Source organism: Bufo bufo, chromosome 3 (genome assembly GCF_905171765.1).
Source record: "Bufo bufo chromosome 3, aBufBuf1.1, whole genome shotgun sequence".
NCBI lineage: Eukaryota > Metazoa > Chordata > Amphibia > Anura > Bufonidae > Bufo > Bufo bufo.
Genome location: NC_053391.1, coordinates 274,005,995 through 274,033,466, shown reverse-complemented (window position 1 = coordinate 274,033,466; position 27,472 = coordinate 274,005,995).

The window sequence follows — 27,472 nt, the reverse complement described above, 5'->3', positions numbered from 1 at the left end:
TTATTTGTCTTGTCTATCCTTCCTGCACGTATCCTAAGTTAGGGACTGCCGTCCAGTTGTTGTCACGGATGTTGTAGGGGAGAACACCAAAAGACATCAAGACGGAAGGGAAAAGACACTAGGCATCACCGCTAGGGAAGGAAAAGGGTCACCACCTATGAAACCCTGCTCCTGGCCCTAACTCCTATCCGTATGGGCACCTCTCGATGGTAGAGATGCCCATACACAGGAACCTAGAAAACCCTGGTGGCCCTCAGATGCCCTAGACTTATGACAGGGCAGAGACAACCCGCTCCTTCCCTGGGGAAGGAACCAGCGTCTCACTGAGGCCTAGTAAACAACAGAGGGGGGGGAGGAATACAAAACACAACAAACGGAACACTTAACTTCTAAGGATGATGGATGATCAGGACTTCAACTAGAACCACACTCCAGCTCTTCCAACACCAAATGAAGCTATCCAGAGCAAGGAGTGATGGGTGGAGTCAAACTAAATAGGGGAAGGTAAAGGTCACATGATCCACACCTGAACAGGAGGTGTGGACATACAAGCAACACGCAGACAAAGTGAAACCAAAAGATGCTGTCAAATCACTAATGAGCAGATAATCTTTCAGATCTTCTCAAACCTGTCACCGGTGTGACAGTTGTCCCCTGTCATCAGGACTCGTGAGGCAAGTAGGCAGGGCCAGGGGTGAGGGTGGAGCGCAGTGGTCACTATCCTCCCCCCTGTGTGTATGTGTACGTGACCGTTACAGATTAACAGGCCCAATAACCACTGTATAATGAATCCTCTGGTGACCCTGACTGACCATGTCTCTAATCTGATGGTGCAGGAGCTAGGGGAAAACTCAGTTCTTTTGAGTTAGGGCAAGGATCTTCCACTCCTCAGGCCTCCAGTCCGCATTTTGAGCCCCAGATTAAGCTCCCAGAACCCTTTTCTGGAGACCGGAAGAAGTTTCTCTCTTTTAAGGAGAGTTGCAGACTTTACTTTCGTTTGCGCCCTGTGTCCTCTGGCCCCGAGAGTCAACGCGTGGGCATTATCATTTCCCGACTACAGAGTGAACCCCAGGACTGGGCGCTCTCATTACCTGATTCACTAGAAGGGGTATGGACCTGAAGAAAGATCTTGGGTACCTGCCAGGGAGGTTCATGCTCCTAGACTTGTTAGAAAATTTCATTTAGAACACCCTGAAAGGCCATCGCCTGAAGTCTTTGGTCCGGTGGCCCCTCGTAAAAGGGGGGGTACTGTAACGGGGTGCCGAAGGCGCACTCGGTCTCCCATCAGCCGCAGACCTGCTGCTTAGCTTCGGGAGCGAGGATCTGTGTTTGCCCTCTTTCCCAGGGCGGCTTTGCTAGCTAGGAGGCTCCCTGCTCCTAGGTCTGCCTTGAGTGCCGAGCTGATCACTCGGTGCTCGACTTGTCTGTCTGTCGGTCATGTGATGCTGGCCACGTCACATGATCCTCAGACCCCACTATAAATACAGGCAGCCTGCTGGCCACAGGTTGCCTGTTAATTTTAGGTTCCTGGCGTTTGTTGGTATTTTGACCTCGGCTTCCACCTGACTATTCTTTGCGGACTCCTTTGGTACTTCTCGACTCTCCTGGTATTTATGACCCCGGCTTCTCCTGACCATTCTTTGCTTATCCCTCTATATTGTGTTGTCCTCTTGGTTTTGACCCGGTCCGTTCACTATCCGTTATTTGTCTTGTCTGTCCTTCCCGCACGTATCCTAAGTTAGGGACTGCCGTCCAGTTGTCCCCTGTCATCAGGACTCGTGAGGCAAGTAGGCAGGGCTAGGGGTGAGGGTGGAGCGCAGTGGTCACTATCCTCCCCCCTGTGTGTGTGTACGTGACCGTTACACCTTGTATATCTTAAATATAAGCTTGGGTATTGGAGAGCGAGATGCAGGGGTGGACATACCGCCTGTGCAGATGGTTCAGCTGCACAGGGGCCCAGCAAGGGAGGGGGCCCATCCCAGTGCCAGCAGAGGCGTTTAATTTTTTATTTTATCATATTTTTAATTCCGTACCTCTGCCAACAGGGTAACCTAGGCACCTTGGTGTGGAGGCGGGGATGGAGTGGAGTTTTGGGGTGGTTGCTTCCTCCCTGCTTAGTGGGAGGGAAATATGTTATTTAACTGGGACTGTATGTTAGAGGGGTTGAAGGGAGGGGAGGGGTGTCAGTTCCATAGTACTGTATGTTATAGAAAGATATGTTTTTTTACATGGGCTTGTATGTTATAGAAGATTGGAGGGAGATGACTGGTGTTATTTACATGGGACTGGATATTTTAGAAGACTGGATGGTAAGGAGTGATGTTATTTATATGGGACTATGTGTTGGAGGGGGGTGAAGGAGGGTATTTAAGTTATTTACATGGGACTGTATGTTATAGAGAACTGTAAGGAAGATAGGTTATTTACATGGGACTGGATGGAGAGGACTGGTGTTATTTAAATGGGACTGCATGGTATAGAAGACTGAAGGGAGAGAAGTTATTTACATGGGACTGCATGGTATAGAAGACTGTAAGGAAGATAGGTTAGATAGAGGTGTAGGGAGTGTTTAGACAGAGAAGGTCCCCTACTCCAGTGATGGGGGAAGGAGATGACCATATAGGAGCATCTTTTTGAAGAGAGTCCCATACTTGGAGGATAGCCCTGGTGATGTCATTCAGCGAAGAGGGCAGTCGCTTGCCAGTTTGAAGAAGTAAAAGGCCTTTGGTGAGTGGAAAGCCCGAGACTGCTTCTTTCATGGGTACGTACAGTTTAGGGGAAGTCCCTCAGTGCCAGTCAGCCATTCTGGCCAAATGGACTGTCTGGTAGAGAACTTCTATACCCCCTACCCCTTTAGGTCTCTATAGGCTATTCTATGACTAGTTTTGCACCAAAGAAACTGCAGGAACCGTCTTCGGGTAGTAATAAAGAAGGACCGGGGAAGATGTTTAGGTAATGTTTGAAATAGGTAGAGGAATTTAGGAATAACCATCATTTTGAGGAGATTAGCTCGACCAATCCACTAGATGTATGGTATTATCCAGCTATCTATGATCCGTGTAACGTGGGCCTGTAATGGGGCATAGTTATGTGTATACCAGTTCTACGGGTTAGCCGAGATGGAAATACATAAGTATTTAATAGAGGTTTGAGACCAAGGGAAGAGAGATCCAGTAGAGGCTCTAGCGACCATCCTCCCAGGGCAAGAGATGTTTAGTGCAGATGATTTGGTGGGGTTTATCTTAAAATTGGAGAGATCTTGGAATGTGGAGAAGATGTCTTGCAACGATGGGAAAGACACGTCAGGATTTGTTGTTAGAATCAGGAGGTCGTCTGCGTAGGCTACTGTGAGGTGAGTTTTTCTTACTTTTAAACCTCGAATGTCTGGGTGTTGCCTAATGTGCTGGATGAGGGTTTCTATCGTAAGGACGAAAAGTAAGGGAGACAGAGGGCAACCCTGCCTTGTACCATTAGAGATCTTGAAGGGCTGATCCGAAGCTCGAACACTTTTTCGGCATCTGTGGATAGGTGTCACGGATGTAGTAGGGGAGAACACAAAAGAGAAAAAGAAGGAAGGGGAAAGACACTAGGCCTCACCGCTAGGGAAGGAAAAGGTTCACCACCTATAAAACCCTGCTCCTGGCCCTAACTCCTGTCCGTATGGGCACCTCTCGATAGTAGAGATACCCATACACAGGAACCTAGAAAACCCTGGTGACCCCCAGATGACCTAAAGATAATGACAGGGCAGAGACCACCCGTTCCTTCCCTGGTGAAAGAACTAGCGTTTCACTGAGGCCTAGTAAACAACCAGGGGGGGGGGGGGATACAAAACAAAACAAGCGGAACACTTAACTTCTGAGGATGATGGATGAACAGGACTCCAACAAGAACCACACTCCAGCTCTTCCAAAACCAAATGAAGCTATCCCAAGCAAGGAGTGATGGGTAAAGTCAGACTAAATAGGGCGAGGTAAAGGTCACATGATCCACACCTGAACAGGAGGTGTGGACATACCAGCAACACACAGACAAAGTGAAACCAAAAGAGGCTGTCAGATCACAAATGCGTAGATAATCTTTCAGATCTTCTGAGACCTGTCACAGATGTGACAATAGAAGAGCTAAAGGAATTTTAGTGGACCGAGCAAACTGGATCAACTGTAGGACCCGAAGTGTGTTGTTTTTTCCTTCCCTTACTTTTACAAAACCTAGTTCTTCGGCATTAACTAGTCCTGGTAGCAAGGCGTTTAGTCTGTTCGCTAGTAGTGTTGAGCGCGAATATTCGAATTGCGAATATTTATTGCGAATATCCCAACTTTGAGAATTCGCAAAAATTAAGAATATTTGACTCTATATTTGTTAAAACGAAATTTCGTTTCCTGTGAAGCTAATAAAATAATAGAAATATAATTTATTAGGCCCAATGCATTTTGAAGAACTCACATATTATAAATTTTGTGTTTCAGAAACTGTTATTTAATAAAAACCTCTCTATAATTATTATTCCCATCACTGTTGCATTACTCAAATGCCTTTTCCAACTAGAATCAAGCGCATAGTAAAAAAATAATCGCATATATTAAAATGGAATCATCCTAATTTGTTTTCCATATTTAAGACTTATAAAGTATGAGATATTAAAAGGATGCTGAACGCTTTTGACATGTCAAGTGAATTCTCAGCCCGGTTGCTTGTCATGGAACAGTGACATCATCAGCGTACGCTACCACCCTCAGAGTGGCTTCCGGCGCCACCCGATCCATCCCGACTGCCGCCAACGGTCTGCGATCAACCCCTCTAAGGAAGGGATCAATCGCAAACACGTATAACAGCGGGCTCAAAGGACAACCCTGGCGGACGCCAGACCCAACCTCAAAAGAGTGGCCCAACCAACCATTCACAAGCGGGAGAGTCTCCGCCCCCGCGTATAATGTTCTTAGCCAATCAACAAACCTCCCCGGCAGGCCATATTTCAAAAGGACTGACCAGAGGTACTCGTGGTTCACTCGATCAAAAGCCTTTGCCTGATCTAGGGATAGCATGTACCCCTTCCAGTTCCCAGCCCTACTCTGCTCCACTGCCTCCCGGACACCAAGTACAGCGCTAAAGGTGCTGCGGCCTGGAACCGAGCAGTGCTGGGATCCCGAGAGGAGCCGCGGCGCAAACTTCACCAACCGGTTGAACAGTATCTTTGCCAGAATCTTCCTGTCCGTATTGAGAAGTGCTATGGGACGCCAATTCTCAATACGGCTTGGATCTTTACCCTTTGACAGAAGGATGAGAGCGGACCTCCTCATTGACCTTGGCAGAGTGCCCGAGGATAGACACTCATTAAATACCTTGGTCAAGAGGGGACATAAGAAGTCCTTAAAGGTCTTGTAAAGCTCGGATGTTAAGCCATCCGGACCTGGCGACTTCTTCAGGGCGAGCCTCTCCACCGCCAGAATGACTTCCTCTTCTCTGATCTCTTCTGCCAAAACATCAAGAGGGAGGTGAGCCCCTGTGTCAGGGATGGTCTCGGTCAGGAAACTTGCCATCCTGTCCCGATCCAGATCATTCCTCCCCAAGAGTTGCGAGTAGAAGGATCTGACGACTTCCAGTGTAGTGTCCCACTAGGTAAAGGTGGGCACTACACAAAAGGGGTTAATGTGTCTTAATTGCATTTAATGTCATGTGTATGCATTTTCCCTGTGTTAACTGGGTGTCAGGCCTGTCAGGGTGCAGTTTAGCCTCCCGGGCGTTAGAGGGAGCCAGAGAGCCCTGGTTATATATAGGTAGGCCCAGACAGGGGAAGTTAGTTCATTCCAGGGGACTAGAGGAGTGACTTCCTCTGCCTGAAGCTCCTGAGGCTAGGATTAGCTCAGTTGAGATACCCCAGTAGAAGGACAGGACCTCCTGGGAGAAACCTGCAGTTACCTTCAAGCCAAGTAAGGATATTTCCAGCCAAGATAAGTAAGCTGATGGGCAGAGGAACTATACAGTAGCAGAGCAAGAATTAATACGGGAGGAAGATATATATTTACCAAGGATTTAAGCCAGCATTTAGGCATCCGGGCCTTGGGATAAGAAACCAGACAGGAGTTCTAAAAGAACAGTGTACACTATTTTTGAGGAAAGGTACAACCTGATTCTGAGTGTGTTATGGATTTACCCTCTGAGTATCTTGCATGATTAATACCTGCCATCAGTGAGTAACCCTCGATTGCCCATAACCGTGACCTCACAATCGCAATACCCTGCAGGTCTGGCGTGCTGCATAAATTGGCGTCACGAACAGGATAACGATCATTCCTGCGCCATTGCGGATATAAAACTGTGTGCTGAAAATTGCCTTAAAGTGACTAAGCCCTAATCGTTTTATTAAAAATTGCTGGGCCAAAGAACTGAAAAATTAGCGGTGTGAAGATAATATTTTCTGAACCGTTTGCTGCTTATTTGAGCCACCGCTTGCTGTCAGTGAATAGACAGCGATTTTGCCACTTAACCTGAGGTGGATTACAAGTGCGCCTTGTGGAACCGTTTGGCGCGAAAAAGAGGACTTTGGCGCGAAAAGAACCAGGCGGAGTCATCGCCCGGCCAGCAAGGAGGAAGAACGCCGCCCTGTCTGGAAGAAAAGGTGCCGCCTACCTGAGTCCCAGAGCTACGAGAGGCCGCGCCCACCTGCTGATGCTGTACGCAGGACGCTCAACGCCTGTAGCCACGCATCTCGCGAGACCTGGAGCGAGCATCACTACAGACTTTGAACTGTTGCCGGCTCTTCTGTTTACCTTACCGGAACATTCCCGACCCCTGCCAGGGCACCGTAGGGAGCCCCGTTAGTGACAAAAGACTTTTATGTGAAAAAAAAAAAAAGTTATTACCATTGCCGCTCCGGTCCGCTCTGCTACATTTAAAGGGCCATACCCACCTAGCAACGCCATGTCCACACCTGAGGAAATCGGACAGGTGGCCCCAGTCGTGCCTTCTGAAGTATCTACAGCCGACCCTAGGGCCCCTGCCGCCGCGGCACCGCCAAGCCTGATGCCGCTAACTATGCCGTACTATTTTGGGGCCCCCTGGTTCCCACGTTATTCAGTGGAAGCCCACAAGTTAAAGGACTTTAGGGAACAGATACTGGCCTTGTTCCGGCTTTATCCCATAACTGCCGAACAGCAAATGGAGATCCTTTTAGCTCAGTTAGAAGGGGCCGCCCACAGGGAAGTCATGTCGTGGCCCCGAAGAGTAGCCTGGAACAGATTTTTAATCGCTTGGGCACCACATTTGAGGCCAGAACGGTGTCAGAAGTTAAAATGCGTTTCTTCAGCAGAAAACAGCAGCATGGAGAGTCGCTCCGCGATTTTGCCCTGTCCTTACAAGAGACACTGAGAGCTGTAGTCCAAGTGGATTCCAAAGAAGGTGAGGACCAAGACCGGACTCTTAGAGAGCAATTCATTGCGGGCATAAGTACTGAGCATTTAAAGGGCCAGCTACGGATGTTTTCAGCTCAACACCCCCATTGTACATTTTTGGATTTGAAGGAATTGGCCATCAGTATACTAGGCCAGAACCCTGCTCCAGGGCCAGCAGCCTCCCCTGAACCTCAGGCTTGTCAGCCAAAGACTGTTAATGTGGGGCCTGCGGGAGTCAGTCAGGCCACCCAGGCTCCAGTCACAGATGTAGTGGCAGCACTAATGAAGCAAGTGAACCATCTTACTCTAAGCCTAGAGAAGGTGTGTAAGAAGATAGAGGAGTGGGAGAGACCACTGTTACTGGAGGATGAAGGCCCCTTTCCTCCGAGGCTCCCACCTGCCTATAGGGATGTATATTCAAAAGAACCTGATGGGCGACCGAGTTACCGGCCCAGAAGTAGGAAACAGCCTGTCTGCCATCATTGCAAGAAATATGGACATACTGAATCAATGTGCTGGCAGTTAAACCGGGCAACCCCTGAGGCAGAGGACCGCCCCTCGGGAGGTAGAACAGTAGGTCCAAAGGATCCAAGCTGGATGCCTAAGTATGTAGGATCCCGTACAAAAATTAATATATGTATCAACGGGATACCCTTTGAAGCCCTGTTGGACACTGGGTCACAGGTCACCACCATTCAACGGCCTGCCTTTGACAAGTTCTGGGATCCAAGTCTTCTCACCCAGCCACCAGAGTCCTGGCTAGATATCATTGCCAGCAATGGTAAGCCAGTGAAAGTGCATGGGTATTGGGAACCTACCCTTCAGGTGGGAGAAGCCACCTTACCACAGCAAGGCGTGATTGTGGGGCAAGCAGGAGATAAAGGAGGACACCCTGTGATATTAGGGACTAACGTTGTTACTCTGAAGTGCTTGACGCATTAAATCAACTATATCTTCAGCCTCACCTGCTTCCAGAAGAGTTATTCAAAAGACTATTAGTGTGCTGTGTGCTCAACAAAGGTTCGCCAACAAGAAAGGAGAAATTTGCACTGTCCGGATCCAGGATAACCGGCCGGTAACTCTGCCTCCAAATTCCCAGATCATCCTGTGGTGCCGTGCGGTGTTAGGGATCCAGGGCCAGGACTATCAAGCCCTAGTGGAACCTATTCCCTTTGAAAATCATCCCTTCGTACGGACAGCCAAGAGCCTGGTGACCGTGTCTCAAGGTAAAGTGCCTGTCCATTTAATTAACTTTGGTGATCATCCCGTTACTCTCCTTAAACACTGCCCCGTTGCTCAGCTTTTCCAAGTGTCTTTCCAGGATGTGATCCGTCTGCCTGCCACGGAGGCGTTCCAGACCACACAGAGCAGCAGCACCCCTTCAACATCCTGGTGGGAAGAACTACATGTGGGGGACGAATCCACCCCAAAGGAGCAGATAGAGGGAGTCCTGAAGCTGGTGAAGGAGCACCACCAGGCTTTCAGCAAGCACTCCACAGACTACGGAGAGGTCAGTGTAATCAAACACACCATACCCACCGGCTCTCATCCTCCTATTAAGGAAAGGCACAGACCCATACTGCCTACTACCTATCAGTCTGTGAAAGAGATGATACAAGAGATGAAAGACTCTAACATAATCCGGGACAGTCATATTCCCTGGGCTGCGCCCCTAGTACTTGTCCGGAAAAAAGATGGCAGCATAAGGTTCTGCGTGGATTGCAGAAAAATTAACCAAATCACCCACAAAGATGCATATCCACTGCCACGCATTGAAGAGTCCTTGACTGCCCTGGGGTCATCAGCCTATTTCTCCACCTTGGACTTAACCAGTGGGTACTGGCAAGTACCCATGGCCCCAGAAGATCGAGAAAAGACTGCTTTCACCACACCTATGGGCCTGTTTGAATTCAATTATATGCCGTTTGGACTGTGTAACGCTCCAGGAACGTTCCAGAGGCTGATGGAACGTTGTTTAGGCCATAGGAATTTTGAGACTGTACTCTTATATCTGGACGACGTCATTGTATACTCCAAGACGTATGAGGACCATTTAAAGCACCTGGGTGAGGTGTTTCAAGTTCTTGCTAAATATGGCCTCAAAATCAAGCCATCTAAGTGCCATCTGCTGAAACCAGCGGTCAAATATCTCGGGCACGTTGTCAGTGCCAAAGGAGTACAGCCTGATCCTGATAAACTTGCTGCTGTCCGCAACTGGCCTACTCCTACCACCGTGAAAGAGGTGAGAAGCTTTCTCAGTTTTGCAGGGTACTACAGGCGTTTCATCCCGCATTTCGCACAAATTGCGGATCCCATCCAGGAACTTTTGAGGGGGCATCCAAAGAAGAGCCCGAAAACTCCTATTCCTGTTGAATGGAACAAAGAACGGGAAATTGCCTTTCAACTACTAAAAAAGAAGTTGACTGAACCCCCTGTTCTGGGTTACCCAGACTATCAGAAACCATTCCACCTCTACACGGATGCCAGTAAAAGAGGCCTGGGGGCCGTGTTGGCTCAAGTGCAAGATAACAAAGAAAGGGTAATTGCCTACGCCAGCAGATCCCTGAAGGGAGCTGAAAAGAACGACCAGAATTACAGTTCCTTCAAGCTGGAGTTTCTTGCCTTAGTGTGGGATGTGACTGAAAAGTTCAAAGACTATCTCGCTGCCACACCATTTGTTGCCTTCACGGACAATAATCCCCTGGCGCATCTGAATACAGCCAAATTAGGGGCACTGGAGCAAAGATGGGCCTCCCGCCTTGCCAACTATGACTTTACTGTGAAGTACCGGGCAGGCCGCTCTAACGATAACGCTGAGGCTCTGTCGCGGCTTCCCACTACAGAGGCCCCAGATGAACCGAAGGATGCCTGGGAAGAAGTGGAAATGCCCGCGTTCTACAATAAATTTGCCCAGCAGGATAATATCCGTACTGAAAATCTCCCTGCTGCTGATCCTCCCTCATCAGATGATCCTGAGTCCAGAGGCGATCAAGAAAGATGGATTAAGCTCCAGTCCGAAAGTAGAGTCCTCGGTGAACTGCTCGATTTCCTTACCAGTGGGAAAATCCCTGAGAGAATCCGCAGGAAGAGTGCAGACCCAGAACTAGTGAGACTGTGGAGACATCGCCACCAACTATTCCTTCAAAGAGGCCTGTTGCTCAGAAGGAGTCTGGATCCAGTGTCCTGTGATAGAGTTTACCAAATTCTCCTGCCATGTCGGGATGCCATCCTGGTACTGGACATGTACCACAACCAGTCCGGACACTTCGGTGTGCAAAAGACTGAGGCCACCATACGGAGAAGATTCTATTGGATTGGGATGAGAGAAGATATCGAGAAATGGTGCCGAGAATGCACTGCCTGTGCTGTGGGGCGGACTGAACGCCCTGACCAGAGGGCGCCTCTCCATCCTATTGTAAGTACAGCTCCTTTAGAACTTGTCGCTATTGATCATGTGAAGTTGGAGCCGAGTCGCTCTGGGTATATGTATGCCATGACTATAATTGATCACTTCACCAAGTTTGTCGTAGCAGTGCCTGTGAAAGACCTGACAGCTAAGACCACAGCGGAGGCGTTCTGGAAGCATTTCCTGTTACCCTACGGCTGCCCAGAAAGGATCCTCACCGACCAAGGGTCTGCGTTTGAGTCACAGCTGTTCCATGAGATGTGCCTGCTGCACAACTGCCAGAAAGTCCGGACCACCGCCTATCATCCGCAAGGTAACGGACTCTGCGAAAAAATGAATAAGACTCTCATTGAAATGCTGAGAGCAGTACCCCCTGAGACGAGGGGTGATTGGCCTACTCTGTTGCCACAACTTATCTACACTTAAAACAACACCATCCATTGTTCCACCGGTTACACCCCGTTCTATCTGATGTTTGGGCGACAAGGGAGATTACCTGCGGATCACTCCCTGGGGGTACAAGTGCCGGATGTGATCAACCCACTGCCCAGGACTGATTGGGTAGTGAAGCAACAAAAGCGTCTTCTTAATGCCAAGGAGATCGTGCAAGAACGCATGGAAAATGTCCGGGAACGCCAGCAAAAAGACTATGACCAGACTGCCTATTGTTGTGCCTTTTCATAGGTAAATACATTCATATCCAATTCATTATTGTCAAGATGGATCTTCATTGCCTTTAAGAGCCATGCTCGACTATAGTTACAATTTTGTATGTCTTGAGTAGGCCAAATTAAGGTCACACAAAAGGTTTCTGCTTTTTAGTGTTATCCTTCTCATGAATGTACCAGTCTGAGAAGAGGCCTCTCCTTGTTTACTTTTAAATTTATGACGGGAGAAAAAGATAAGCTCTATGCAGCTGGTGATAATTGCCTATACAATTAGGCATTTATTAATGAAGCAAAATATATAATATGTATGTATTCATTTAATGAGCTTTAGTTAGTCCTTAGCATAAGACAATCAGTAGGACATATATATATTTGCTTATATTATATTGTTATATGTTACGAAGACAACATGTATCCAGTATATTGTATATATTTCTCATTAGAAGAGTGTCTGTGAAGATGTGTGTTTTGTAACAATTAATCACATCTTTGGTATGACAGAGGAGGTACTGATATCTCTGTGAGAAAACAAGTATTTATGATCCATAAATCAACAGTGGTGAGAACTTTAAGTGAGACGCCTAGAGGTCTGTCTCTAATTGCTACAAGTGTCAGAATTAATCCCTATGGCTTGAATTAAAGCTTCTAAGGTCAAAATGTATATTCAGACTTACATAAGTTAACCCTTTATACTATGATGCAAATAGCTTATACAGCAGTGCCACCTAGGTATCAGTAGGTGACATTACAATAGTAGCAAAAATGCATTCTGGGTAAGGTTATGATGTCACATTTTATCAATGGTCACGCCCATCCGACAATGATTGGAAAGTTCCAAACTAGGAAGGTGGGTCTAACTGATAAGTTTGTGATCATAAGCCATGCACAGGAGGTAGAGAAGGAAGGAAAAAGAGGAAAGTGAGAGAGAGGAGAGGAGAAGTTGAGGTCTATCAAGATGAAAGCCATGGTGAGATGTGCTATGATGGACCACCCAGCTTTCCTAGGAGCAGAAGTGAGATTCCTACTAGGACTTGGTAAGAGACACAGAAAATGATATTTCATTTTATTAAGACTAATTTGATAGTGTGGGTGAAATTATACCATCTAGATTGGCGAACAAATAAATAATTAAATTAATTGATCATCTCCATATTGAGATGTAGTCTTAGGATATTGTGAGGCTTCATTCTACCTGCAGAAGAATCTAGACTCATAATCTAGCAAAGCATTAAATGATTGCTTTTATATACAGTACAGACCAAAAGTTTGGACACACCTTCTCATTCAAAGAGTTTTCTTTATTTTTATGACCATGCAGAATTGCAGATTCACACTGAAGGCATCAAAACTATGAATTAACACATGTGGAATTATATACATAACAAACAAGTGTGAAACAACTGAAAATATGTCATATTCTAGGTTCTTAAAAGTAGCCACCTTTTGCTTTGATTACTGCTTTGCATACTCTTGGCATTCTCTTGATGAGCTTCAAGAGGTAGTCCCCTGAAATGGTTTTCACTTCACAGGAGTGCCCTGTCAGGTTTAATAAGTGGGATTTCTTGCCTTATAAATGGGGTTGGGACCATCAGTTGCGTTGAGGAGAAGTCAGGTGGAGACACAGCTAATAGTGCTACTGAATAGACTGTTAGAATTTGTATTTTGGCAAGAAAAAAGCAGCTAAGTAAAGAAAAACGAGTGGCCATCATTACTTTAAGAAATGAAAGTCAGTCAGTCAGCTGAAAAATTGGGAAAACTTTGAAAGTAAGGGCTATTTGACCATGAAGGAGAGTGATGGGGTGCTGCACCAGATGACCTGGCCTCCATAGTCACCGGACCTGAACCCAATCGAGATGGTTTGGGGTGAGCTGGACCGCAGAGTAAAGGCAAAAGGGCCAACAAGTGCTAAGTATCTCTGGGAACTCCTTCAAGACTGTTGGAAGACCATTTCAGGGCACTACCTCTTAAAGCTCATCAAGAAAATGCCAAGAGTGTGCAAAGCAGTAATCAAAGCAAAAGGTGGCTACTTTGAAGAACCTAGAATATGACATATTTTCAGTTGTTTCACACTTGTTTGTTATGTATATAATTCCACATGTGTTAATTCATAGTTTTAGCTCTACTTGGAATAGAAAGGAACTGTACAAAAAAGATGGTTTGCATCTTTCTCTCAAAGGAACAAATGTACTTAGTGAACAACTCCAAGAATTTGCGGAAGAGTATTTAAACTAGGAAGGGGGGGGCAAAAGAGTGAAAATAAAAGAGTCCAATTGCCCCCCGAAACAATGCCAGAACAGGTCAGAAGCACAGAGGTTAAGAAATGATAAGCTCAGAGTCCTGTCTACAAATGCTCGCAGTTTAGGTAAAAAAATCATGAACTTGGGTCAATAATGGCATCTGAGAATGTAGATTTAGTGGCTGTTACGGAGACATGGTTTAATGAAAGAAATGACTGGGACATAACCATACCAGGGTACTCTTTATACAGAAGAGACAGAGAAGGCAAGAAAGGAGGAGGAGTGGCCCTGTATGTGAAAGATAGCAATAAATCTAACCTAATACAAGTTGGTGAGGCCAACATAGAGTCAGTTTGGGTTACGTTGCAGTTTGCTAACCATGCAGTAACTCGTGTAGGTGTGATATATAGACCACCTGGTCAAGTTAAAGAACTAGATGATCTACTAGTTGAAGAAATAGCTAAAATGACAATGAAAGGAGAAGTTATCATTATGGGAGATTTCAATCTTCCAGATATAAAACCAAAATAGCAAGTTCTACCAGGAGTACAGATATTCTAAATTCCCTACTGGGGTTATCTCTACAACAAGTGGTTGAGGAGCCAACCCGGAGGGAGGCCATTTTGGATTTGGTATTCACAAACGGGGATTCGGTATATGATGTCATTGTAGGCGAAACCTTGGGATCTAGTGATCACCAGTCAGTGTGGTTTAATATAAGAACTGTGAAAGAGTCCCACCACACAAAAACAAAAGTTTTAGATTTTAGAAAAACAGACTTTTCAAAAATGAAATTAGTCATAAATGAGTCCTTATCAGACTGGAACGGATTACATGGAGTCCAGGAGAAATGGGACTACTTAAAAGGTGCATTATTGAAGGCAACAGAAAATTGCATTAGACTTGTCAGTAAAAGCAAAAAAAGGAGGAGACCAATGTGGTACTCAGCAGAAGTCGCCCAAATTATTAAAAATAAAAAGCTAGCATTTTGTAATTATAAAAAAACCCAGAGCAATGAAGATAAGGAAATCTACAAGATTAGTCAGAGAGAGGCCAAGCAAGTTATAAGAACTTCTAAAGCGCAGGCAGAAGAAAAACTAGCTCAGTCTATGAAAAAAGGGGATAAGACATTCTTCAGATATATAAATGAAAAAAGGAAATTAAAACAAGGAATAACTAAATTAAAAACTAAGGACGAAAGGTATGCAGAAGAGAATAAAAGGCTAGCCGACTGCCTTAATGAATACTTCTGTTCAGTTTTTACAAAAGAAAAAGGAGAAGGACCTCCACTAGAAAGAATGACTATTAAATCGTTTGATGCATGTATCTTTACAAAGGAAGATGTTCTAAGTTTGCTGTCTAAGGTGAAGACAGATAAGTCACAGGGGCCTGATGAGATACACCCAAAATTATTAAAAGAGCTTAGTGGTGAGCTGGCAAAACCGTTAACAGATTTATTTAACCAATCATTAGTAACAGGAGTCGTCCCGGAAGATTGGAAATTGGCAAATGTCGTGCCCATTCACAAAAAAGGTAGTAAGGAGGAATCGAGCAACTATAGACCAGTGAGTCTGACATCAATAGTAGGCAAATTAATGGAAACCCTATTAAAGGATAGGATTGTGGAACATCTAAAATCCCATGGATTGCAAGATGAAAAACAACATGGGTTTACTTCAGGGAGATCATGTCAAACAAATCTTATAGATTTTTTTGACTGGGTGAATAAAATAATAGACGGTGGAGGTGCAGTAGACATCGCATATCTAGATTTTAGTAAGGCTTTTGACACTGTCCCACATAGAAGACTTATCAATAAACTGCAGTCATTGAGCATGGACTCCCATATTGTTGAGTGGATTAGGCAGTGGCTGAGTGACAGACAACAGAGGGTTGTAGTCAATGGAGAACATTCAAAACAAGGTAATGTTACCAGTGGGGTTCCACAGGGATCTGTACTGGGACCGATTTTGTTTAATATCTTCATAAGTGATATTGCAAAAGGCCTCGCTGGTAAGGTTTGTCCTTTTTGCTGATGACACAAAGATATGTAACAGGGTTGATGTTCCTGGAGGGAAACGCCAAATGGAAAAGGATTTAGGAAAACTAGAAGAATGGTCAGAACTCTGGAAACTGAAATTTAATGTGGATAAGTGCAAGATAATGCACCTGGGGCGTAAAAACCCAAGGGCAGAATATAGAATATTTGACACAGTCCTGACCTCAGTATCTGAGGAAAGGGATTTAGGAGTAATTATTTCAGAAGACTTAAAGGTGGGAAGACAATGTAATAGAGCAGCACGAAATGCCAGCAGAATGCTTGGATGTATAGGGAGAGGTATAAGCAGTAGAAAGAGTGACGTGCTTATGCCGCTGTACAGAACACTGGTGAGACCTCACTTGGAGTATTGTGCGCAGTACTGGAGGCCATATCTCCAGAAGGATATAGATACTCTAGAGAGAGTTCAGAGAAGAGCTACTAAACTAGTACATGGATTGCAGGATAAAACTTACCAGGAAAGGTTAAAGGACCTTAATATGTATAGCTTGGAAGAAAGAAGAGACAGAGGGGATATGATAGAAACTTTTAAATACATAAAGGGAATCAACTCGGTAAAGGAAGAGAGCATATTTAAAAGAAGAAAAACTACCACAAGAGGACACAGTTTTAAATTAGAGGGGCAAAGGTTTAAAAGTAATATAAGGAAGTATTACTTTACTGAGAGAGTAGTGGATGCATGGAATAGCCTTCCTGCAGAAGTGGTAGCTGCAAATACAGTGAAGGGGTTTAAGCATGCATGGGATAGGCATACGACCATCCTTTATATAAGATAGGGCCGGGGGCTATCCATAGTATTCAGTATATTGGGCAGACTAGATGGGCCAAATGGTTCTTATCTGCCGACACATTCTATGTTTCTATGTTTCTATGATGCCTTCATAGTCATGAAAATAAAGAAAACTCTTTGAATGAGAAGGTGTGTCCAAACTTTGGTCTGTACTGTATATATATATATATATATTGATATTGATAGAACATTCTTCGCCAAGCTAAGTGATGGATTCCCACAGGAAAGACGTCAAATCCTTTCCATTTAAGATCCTACATCCCTGTTATTTGTCTTAATAGTCTTACCAAAGTCATATATGTGAAAATAGTCCAGGATGGGGCGGAAGGATACAGTTATCTCTTCTAAGTTATATCCTTGGATGGATTTGCCCATGCCTGAAGCCATGTGATGTGTAGTTGGTTAGAGGGAGGTGGAATGTATTTAGCATTCTATAATGATATCTAGGATTAGACATGCCCATCTTGATATCATGAGGTTTTCTCTGAACAGAAGTAATGTATATAACTTATGTTCATATTTTGATATCCTAACCTAATGATAGTTTGTTTATAATGTGAAAAGTTATTTCCACTCACATGTATTGTTAAGCTTGTAATGCTTTATATTAACGCTATATATATATTCATTTGCATGTATCTTTGTGTTTATTTACTTATATATGTTTATAACCTTGTAACCAATAAATCTGCATATTTTTATAATACCTGTGTATTATTGTATAAGGCAGAACTACATTTTATCATTAACGTCATCTCATGTCAAAAATAACTTATTTATCTGAGGAAATAGTCGGACTCACATGTGAATTGTATCAATTAGGTTGTCTACAATTCACCAGGTCATGATTTTGAGAATTTATGACAAATTTTATAAATTTTATTTTTTTATGGTTAATTATTTTTATGACCATAATTAATAATTCTTAATTGAATTATTACCACCGACATAAATGGAGGCCCCAGCGAGAATGATTGATGAGATGACATATTAATGATAAATTGTCATGTATATTGTTGCTGGCATTAGAATGCTACAGCCAGATCACGTTTACAACCCTTAGAAGGGCGTGGTCTATACATATTCAATATTACTGTCCTGGTACTGAAGGGGTTAAGCCCATACCAGAACCACAGATGAGTTGTTGCAGTAAAGTGTTATTACACGAATGCAACCAGTGCATGACATGTAAATCAACTCAGGAGTTGTTTGTCTATGCTAAACACAATTGATGTTTTTGTATCGCCAGAAATTAATAGTAAATTGTCCCAAGATAGGGAACAGATGTAGGTCTCATTAGCCTAGGCGGTACAGGGTCTGGTTCTAGTCCTTTGTTCGACTCAGGAACCTTCCTATTAATTCCTGGCCAGTTAACTCCCATAGTTGGAGATTTACCCCCATATACAGGGAGGTTGAGTTTAGTAGCTCAGGGCGTTACAGGATAATAGAGGAACTTTATACATAAAGTCTGACCCAATGTTATTGATAAATAGATTCTATAAGAACACAGTTTTAAACAGGTTAATTGCTATGTATGCTAATGTAACCATGCTTTCTTATAGGATCCTAATGTACAATTTGCAATTGCCGCAGATATGATAATCCCCTAAGGGGGGAATTGTTTTTATATCTCTGATTAATCGTTTCAGATTTTTTTTTGTTTTATTTGTTTGTGAATTATTATTGTTTTAAGCAGAGTACCTAGAACCTGCTAATTTGTTTTGTAGTGAAAAGCGCAAAACTGTATTTAAATAGCTCTGTTAACTAACCCTAATTGCCTTAAAAAGTCTCCTAAGGGAGGGGTGAGGAGTAGTTTGCGATAACAGCAGACCACAGTATACTCCCAGAGCTGTGTCATGTATACAGTTTTCCTGCAGATGCTGTATGTCCCAACATTTTGCCCACCATCATAAAGATGGGAGGGGGGAATGAGCACATTCCTAAGTTTAGATAGATGTCAGTGAAAAGGTCAGAGGTCGCAGAGCTGCGCTGTGAGCTGATTTCTTAAGTCAGCCTAATGGAAAGGAAGAGTAAGATTCTCCCAACTCCATTGAATGTAAATTCTTTATCTCATAAAGTGAATAAAGAGTAAAAGAAAAGTTATTTAATACTTCGCTGACATAGGAATGTCCAGTAAACGAAGCAAACTGCTTCATTAAATGAATAATTATAGCAAGTCAATAAATGATTAATGATATTGATTACTAATCAATTTTTTCCACAGGATCATTAACATAATGTTTGTGTAGAGTTTTATTTCAGTGCTAAAAACGCCAAGAGCTGAACTGAGATTGAAAAATCAAAAATTTGAAGATGGAGACACATCATAAATTTCATGTGATTGGTGGTGGTATTGTATGACTGAAAAGATACTGAACAGTTATACTAACCATATTGTTTATCTATCAATTGTGGCTAACTTGTCGTCACTGTATTCCATGCAGATATATGGACGCATATATATTACTCTGTTTCGAGGTAGTCTCAAAGTATTGATTGGGTTATTATCCTAAATAGGCATAACACCTAAGGCTATATTAGCCTAGCAGAGGAAGAATAGTTATATCTATTCATGGTACCCTGTAGTTTGTTTTTCTTTTAAAAAAAACAAAAAAACATAAAAGTCCTCAACTTGCTGCTGGCTAAAGTATGGCATAGGTCAAAGGCCTAAACTAGGCAGGTATATGTTTGATAAAGTTTTTGCTGCGTTGTTACTCATACTGTCTGTTGTTTTCTTAAGCTTAGATGATGGCCCAAGATGGGATCACGTGTAGATGGAAAGACAGATGGCGGAATCCTAAAAGTCTTTATATCCGGAACCAAGAGAACCTGAGGTCAAGGCTATCCGTGACGCAAGAGACGTCCAGTCGGAGCCAACTCAGATGTATCCAAGATGTATCCAGGAGGGACAAGTGGGCAGAGCCCCAGGAGATTCGACAGCCGCTGCAAAAGTACATCACACCAATGCAACATGACAAAGTATTCGATATCGCAGACATGAAGATATGATGACAAGCACCGCTCGCTAAATCGAGTTGCCAAGTTGCTGACAAGCCAGGAAGCTATTACTTCAAGGACCAAAGAAAGTTCTTAACTAGAGACACGTTTCCAGAAAGTCCAGAAAATGACAGAAACGTCTTTCTCTCTACAGTGGTCATAAAAGAAAAGAACGAAACAATTGTATAATATGCGTTCTATAAACCAGCATGTTTATCACTAATACAAGGAACGTAACCTACTTGTTGTTAAACTAATCGTAAAGTTTGTGTCGTAAAAGTACACACAAAATTGTGATACATTTATTCCAAGGTAAAACCTGTGTTCCCCAATCCATAATAATTTGGAGCATTTAGCCCTTTATTGCATTTCAGCCTATTCAACCTTCTAATAACGAAATTGAATATGCTGAAAAGGGGGGATTTGTTGTGCCTTTTCATAGGTAAATACATTCATATCCAATTCATTATTGTCAAGATGGATCTTCATTGCCTTTAAGAGCCATGCTCGACTATAGTTACAATTTTGTATGTCTTGAGTAGGCCAAATTAAGGTCACACAAAAGGTTTCTGCTTTTTAGTGTTATCCTTCTCATGAATGTACCAGTCTGAGAAGAGGCCTCTCCTTGTTTACTTTTAAATTTATGACAGGAGAAAAAGATAAGCTCTATGCAGCTGGTGATAATTACCTATACAATTAGGCATTTATTAATGAAGCAAAATATATAATATGTATGTATTCATTTAATGAGCCTTAGTTAGTCCTTAGCATAAGACAATCAGTAGGACATATATATATTTGTTTATATTATATTGTTATATGTTACGAAGACAACATGTATCCAGTATATTGTATATATTTCTCATTAGAAGAGTGTCTGTGAAGATGTGTGTTTTGTAACAATTAATCACATCTTTGGTATGACAGAGGAGGTACTGATATCTCTGTGAGAAAACAAGTTATTTATGATCCATAAATCAACAGTGTGAGAAACTTTAAGTGAGACGCCTAGAGGTCTGTCTCTAATTGCTACAAGTGTCAGAATTAATCCCTATGGCTTGAATTAAAGCTTCTAAGGTCAAAATGTATATTCAGACTTACATAAGTTAACCCTTTATACTATGATGCAAATAGCTTATACAGCAGTGCCACCTAGGTATCAGTAGGTGACATTACAATAGTAGCAAAAATGCATTCTGGGTAAGGTTATAATGTCACATTTTATCAATGGTCACGCCCATCCGACAATGATTGGAAAGTTCCAAACTAGGAAGGTGGGTCTAACTGATAAGTTTGTGATCATAAGCCATGCACAGGAGGTAGAGAAGGAAGGAAAAAGAGGAAAGTGAGAGAGAGGAGAGGAGAAGTTGAGGTCTATCAAGATGAAAGCCATGGTGAGATGTGCTATGATGGACCACCCAGCTTTCCTAGGAGCAGAAGTGAGATTCCTACTAGGACTTGGTAAGAGACACAGAAAATGATATTTCATTTTATTAAGACTAATTTGATAGTGTGGGTGAAATTATACCATCTAGATTGGCGAACAAATAAATAATTAAATTAATTGATCATCTCCATATTGAGATGTAGTCTTAGGATATTTTGAGGCTTCATTCTACCTGCAGAAGAATCTAGACTCATAATCTAGCAAAGCATTAAATGATTGCTTTTATATATATATATATATATATATATATATATTGTGACAGGACCAGGGGGAAAGTGGTAGAAGGAGTCTACATTTCACCTAGGTTCCTCTCCTATACGTTCTAAAAAGCAGCCAGGGAATTGACAGCAAGGAAAACTAGGTTTTCTCTTTGCAAGGGTTTTGTTATAAAACCTGGTTAAAAGGGCCTGGCTGCTTGGAGCAGGGAGAGTTGGGTGGGTCCCTGCTCCAATTAGCCACTCCAGGTATTCAGGGTAACTGTGGTTAATCACCTTGGAACCTGAGTGTGCTATAAAAGGGCAAACAGCTCACTAGCTGATCTCTCTGCTCCTGGGAAGAACCCTGCTGGGTGAGTGAAAAACAACAGTGTGTTTTGTTGATGGAGCTGGGCACAAGGCTCAGTTTCATGTAGTTAGGGACTACTGCCTGTTTAGAAGTAGTGGCCAGACGGCCAGGTATTTCATTTGTTTTGAACTGTTTTGTTTAATTCTTTTTCTGCAAAAATCAATAAAACTGGCTGAGGCCAGTTGCACCATACTTGCTTGGACTGGACTGTGTTTTATGTGCCTATAGCGCCCGTCTATCCCAGGAGACGGCGGTCCTGTGAGCTAATCCCGCTACAATATATATATATATATATATATTGATATTGATAGAACATTCTTCGCCAAGCTAAGTGATGGATTCCCACCTATGGACCCTATGCAGGCTGTGGAGAACTTGATCCATGATAAAGAGCCGCTCCACTGGGTCCTCACGCCTTGGTTGAATTTACTGGTTCCTGCTCCCGTTCCTGTTAGTCCTCCGTCTCAGGACATCTTACCCCAGAGAGCTCCTGAAGTAGTTCCAGAGGCGGTGAGCTCCCCCGACCTTCCTGAGTCCAGGCAGGAAGAATCCCTGCCACTAAGGAGGTCCACTCGTTCTACCAGGGGACACCCACCTGTGAGGATTGGGGACTACATCATGGGCCCAGGTAGCCCCTCACGGGAAACCCCTGTTTAACCCTTTTGCAAGCCTGGGTACGGACTCATGTGATCCTTTGAGCCTCCAAGGACTTATGTTTGTTTGCATTTTTATGGACTATCCTGGTTTATTGATACGCTGCACCAGGTCAGAGCCCCTGTTCTTTTACATTATCCTGAGAGAAGAGAATGACGCCCCTTTTCACCATTCCTTTCAGTTACACTGTTTGTTAATCTTTATATTGTTGCTGTGATAATTGCCATGTATGCCTGTTCTCTATTTTGTCTTTCAGGCTGCAGTATCCAGCCGGGCAGGGCCCCTCCATGTTGCGCTGAGGACGGGCAACGTTATAGCGTGGTGGTATGTAGTGTCCCACTAGGTAAAGGTGGGCACTACACAAAAGGGGTTAATGTGTCTTAATTGCATTCAATGTCATGTGTATGCATTTTCCCTGTGTTAACTGGGTGTCAGGCCTGTCAGGGTGCAGTTTAGCCTCCCGGGCGTTAGAGGGAGCTAGAGAGCCCTGGTTATATATAGGTAGGCCCAGACAGGGGAAGTTAGTTTATTCCAGGGGACTAGAGGAGTGACTTCCTCTGCCTGAAGCTCCTGAGGCTAGGATTAGCTCAGTTGAGATACCCCAGTAGAAGGACAGGACCTCCTGGGAGAAACCTGCAGTTACCTTCAAGCCAAGTAAGGATATTTCCAGCCAAGATAAGTAAGCTGATGGGCAGAGGAACTATACAGTAGCAGAGCAAGAATTAATACGGGAGGAAGATATATATTTACCAAGGATTTAAGCCAGCATTTAGGCATCCGGGCCTTGGGATAAGAAACCAGACAGGAGTTCTAAAAGAACAGTGTACACTATTTCTGAGGAAAGGTACAACCTGATTCTGAGTGTGTTATGGATTTACCCTCTGAGTATCTTGCATGATTAATACCTGCCATCTTGTGAAATAAGCCTGCTTGTGAAGCACTTGATATAAAGGACTGCATTACCATCTTGATGTACAAAGTTGGACTGTTTAAGTAAAGCAACGTTTGGTTCACTATACCACCTGTGTACCTCACTTATTACTACTATAAATCGGTGTGCCACCGTTACAGGCACTGGCGTCACGAATCCAAAAGGGACCTTGCCCCAGGCACTCAAAATACCTGTAACATCCAGGGCACCTCATCCACCATCAGGCCTGGTCCCTACATACAGAGTGTGCTCCAGAGAAACTTGTGTCTACCTCTCCTTCACTGCCGCATGCCTGCCCAGGGTTCTCCTCCAATACAGTGAGTAACCCTAGATCGCCCATAACCGTGACCTCACAATCGCAATACCCTGCAGGTCTGGCGTGCTGCACCAGGATCCCTGATCTGGACCTGTTCAGAGACCCCGTACCGTCTATCAGTCCCGTCACCAACTTACAACTCACTGACATCTTACAGTTTCTGTAAGGGTCGGGCGAGTGGTACCTCCCGAAATCCCTCTCAAAAACCAAAGATGCGTGCCTATCATACTGGCACCTCTTGAGCAAAGATTTCACCCTGGAGATATCCTCTCGGCTACCCCCAGTCGAGACCAAATGCTCAAGCTTCCTCCTCAAGCTCTGGTACAGGCGGTACCTGTCCAGAGACCTGAGGCTCGAGAGCTGGCGGAAGAACTTGGCCACCCGATCTTTGAATATCCCCCACCACTCTGACTTACTATCACAGAGGTCCAGAAGCGGCACCTGGCTCTGAAGAAAGTCCTCAAAGGATTGTCTCACCTCTGCTTCCTCCAGGAGGGCCGAATTCAGCTTCCAATACCCTCTTCCCATGCGGGGGGACTCTGCAATGTTCAGAGAAAACATAATTAAACAGTGATCGGAGAATTCTACCTCCACAACCTTTAAAGGTGAGAAAATAGCCTCCTCCTTTAAATAAAACCTATCTATTCTAGACCTAACATTACTACCCCTATAGTATGTGAATCCTGTGCGGCCTGGGGTATGCCTAATGTGGACATCCACCAGGCGAGCCTCACTAGCTATACTATTAAGGGAAATGCTATCATAAGCCAGCCGGTCTCTGGCGCCCTCTCTATCCTGGGGCCTCGTGATGGTATTGAAATCCCCTCCAAAGACCACCTGCCAGCTCGAAAAAAGGAAAGGCTTGATCCTCATGAGGAGGCTTTTCCTCTCCCACTTAGATTGGGGCCCATAGATATTAATCAGGCAGAGTTCTTGCCCCCTCATGAGAACATCCAAGATCAAACACCTCCCCATTTCCAACTCGATTATCCGTCAGCTTTTAACCGGTGCGGTATAAAGGACCGCCACTCCGCTATACGGCTCAGCCGCAAGAGACCAGTATGAGGGCCCAGATCTCCACTCCCTCTTCGCCTTATGAACCGCTGCCAAATCTGACAGCCTGGTTTCCTGCAAAAACAAAATGTCAGCTTCAATACGGCTGAAAAAATCAAAGTCTGGCGACCATTAATGGTTGCCAGAGTCAGCAGAGTGGGTGCCGCCATACAGGATGATCGAGTTAGATGTCCTTCTTCCTTCCACCCCTCCCGGGGCTATCCTTTAAGGTAGTACGCCCTCTCTTGAGGGAGACAGTGGTGTCCATCCCTTCTGGCACCACTGTCCGCCCCTGCGCACCAGCCTTGGCTTTCTCAGCTCCCGAACCTCTTCCTGCCTCCTCTCCTGAGGACCTTACATCCCCACCGGAGAGGGGCGCGGGGCCCCCTAAAGGCTCTCGCTCCTGCTCCTCCGGTACCCCACCTATGACCTCTTCCCCAGATGAAGAAGAGGCAGCGATCTCATCCAAAGTGAGATAACGGTTGGAAAGCTCTGGTCGAGCTTCTTGTTTTGGTCAGACGTTTCCCCTTGATGTTTTCGGGCTCAGTCCCACTACCCTCTGCTGCGCTTTCGTAGTAAGAGGACCAAGCCTCCTCGTCCTGTTCCAGTCTCCTGATTTCTGTCCTTAGCTCGCTGCCCCCTGGGGTCTCCGATCCTCTACGGGAGGCCACCGCTTGGGAGGCCACCCTTTCCTCCTGGCGCTTCTCCCTCCGCCTCTGCCTAGACGGACCATTTCTGTTCTTCCCAGACCCCTGACCTCTACTGCCTCTGCCAGCACCCGCCTCAGCAGTGGTGGCCTCCTGGCCCGCCCCTGCATGAGCTCGGACCGCATTGGCCTGAGAGAGGGGACAACGACTAAACGGGTGTCCTAAGACACCGCACAGGTTGCACCTAATCTGCTGCTCACAAGATGCGGCCAGATGACCTAACCCCCCGCACAAAGCGCACTTCTGCTCTGGGCAGCTGGCGCTGAAGTGAGAGGGGCTGCCGCACTTATGGCAGAGCTTAGGTTGCCCCCTGTAAAAAAACAGGATCCTGTCACGGCCGATGAAGGCAGATGACGGAATGTGGGAAACCGTACCTCCTAGATTCTTCAATTTAATGTTGAAGGTCCAGGCGCCCGACCAGATGCCAAACTCGTCCAGGTTTTTTTCTGGGACACCCTGGACGTCCCCATACCGACTCAACCAGGTCAAGATGTCCGCACAAGAAAGTGACTCGTTACGGGTAAGAACGGTCACCTTCTTCACCTCATTCTGGCGGGTCACCGGGTAAGCCCGGAAACCGCGCCAGTCCGGCATGTTCTTCACCAGCTGATATCCGGACCAGAACAGCTCAAGGCCCTCTGACCAGACAAAACTGATGTCGAACTCCTTGGAACCAAACGGATGTATCAAGGCGAAGATGTCAGCCACCTTGAACCCCATCCCAAACAGGAGCTCCGTGACCCTCTTTCTAGTAGGGCACGCATCATCACTTCCCCATTTGAGACAGACTACATTCTGTCTAGTCCCAGGGCCGGCTGTGGGTATAGACCAAATGGTCTCGCCCCTTCTCTGCTGTCGGAAGGCCCTTAGTCCGAACCTATCTATCCAGAAGGATAGGGGCCTCCAGGAGTCGCCGCTGCAAGTTACCAGAACTAGACTCGGGAAATGAGGAAGAACAATGAAGAAACCCCCCCCGCGGCAGCAGCCACCTCGGCATAACTTCTGCCGGGCGCCACCCCCACAGGAGGCGCAGCTGGACCGCCCCCCCCCTCCCCCACTGTACTAGACTGCACTGCACCAGACCCCACCGGGGGGGCAACACCAGGAGCCCCAGCCACTTGTTCAGCGGCTAAGGACCGAACCCCCGCAGCCGCCCCCCCACTGGGGCCAGGCGCAGCTTACTTACTTTTTCTAACCGTATTTTCAATTCTCTTTGCCAAATCCGCCAAGAATGCGGTTACATTAACTTTTTTTTGGGGGGGGGGGCTTTTCCCCATTAGCCCCTCCAGGGGCCAGAGGGACCGCAGGGGCACCAGCCAATTCACAGGGACCACCAGCGGCTTCTACAGCCACCACTGGCCCCCCAGCCGACACCCCCCCCCCCCCCGTCCCCTCCAGCCCCAGGAGGACCACCTGACCTACCCTCTGGGGAGGAAAGAACCCCTCTTTCAGGGGTCCCCATCACCTCCAGAGCTGGAGACTCCAGACTTACTGCTGGGCCTTTGACAACCTTAATGGCTTTATTCTCAGCCATATTTATTTCTTTATTTGCTTTATTTGCTTTATTTTTATTTTTCCCACCAACTTGGACACTGGTGGTGCCAACCACCTTTTTTGGCACCCCAACATCCTCTGAGCTGGAGGAAACAGGGGAGGAGGGCAACGCCCCCGTCCTGATGTACCTCTCCACTGTCCCAGGAGAGTACCCCTGCTTCTTCCTTTCACACCCACTGAGGGCTGTAGCCCTACTGTCCCCAGCCACTCCGGTCTTAGTGGTGCGCTTGCGCTTGCCAGTATTCTCAGCCACCTCCTCCCCAGAGCTGAGAGCGCGCCCAGACACGCCCCCAGCAACGCCCCCAATAGTAGGAGCATCACCAGAGGTGCGCCCAGACACACCCCCAGCCGCTCTCTCACCTCCAGCCGCAACACCACAGGGAGGAGGATCGCGCCCAGGAGCGCACCCAGACAGGCCCCCAGCACCATCCTCACTCACAGAGACAGCGCCGGGAACGCCCCCGGACACGCCCCCAGCCGCAACATTAAAGGGAGGAGGATCGCGCCCAGGAGCGCGCCCGGACACGCCCCCAACAATGCCCCCAACAGTGGGAGCATCACCAGAGGCGCGCCCAGACACACCCCCAGCCGCTCTCTCACCCCCAGCCGCAACACCGCAGGGAGGAGGATCGCACCAGGACACACCCCCAGCACCATCCCCATTCATAGAAACAGCGCCGGGAACGCCCCTGACACGC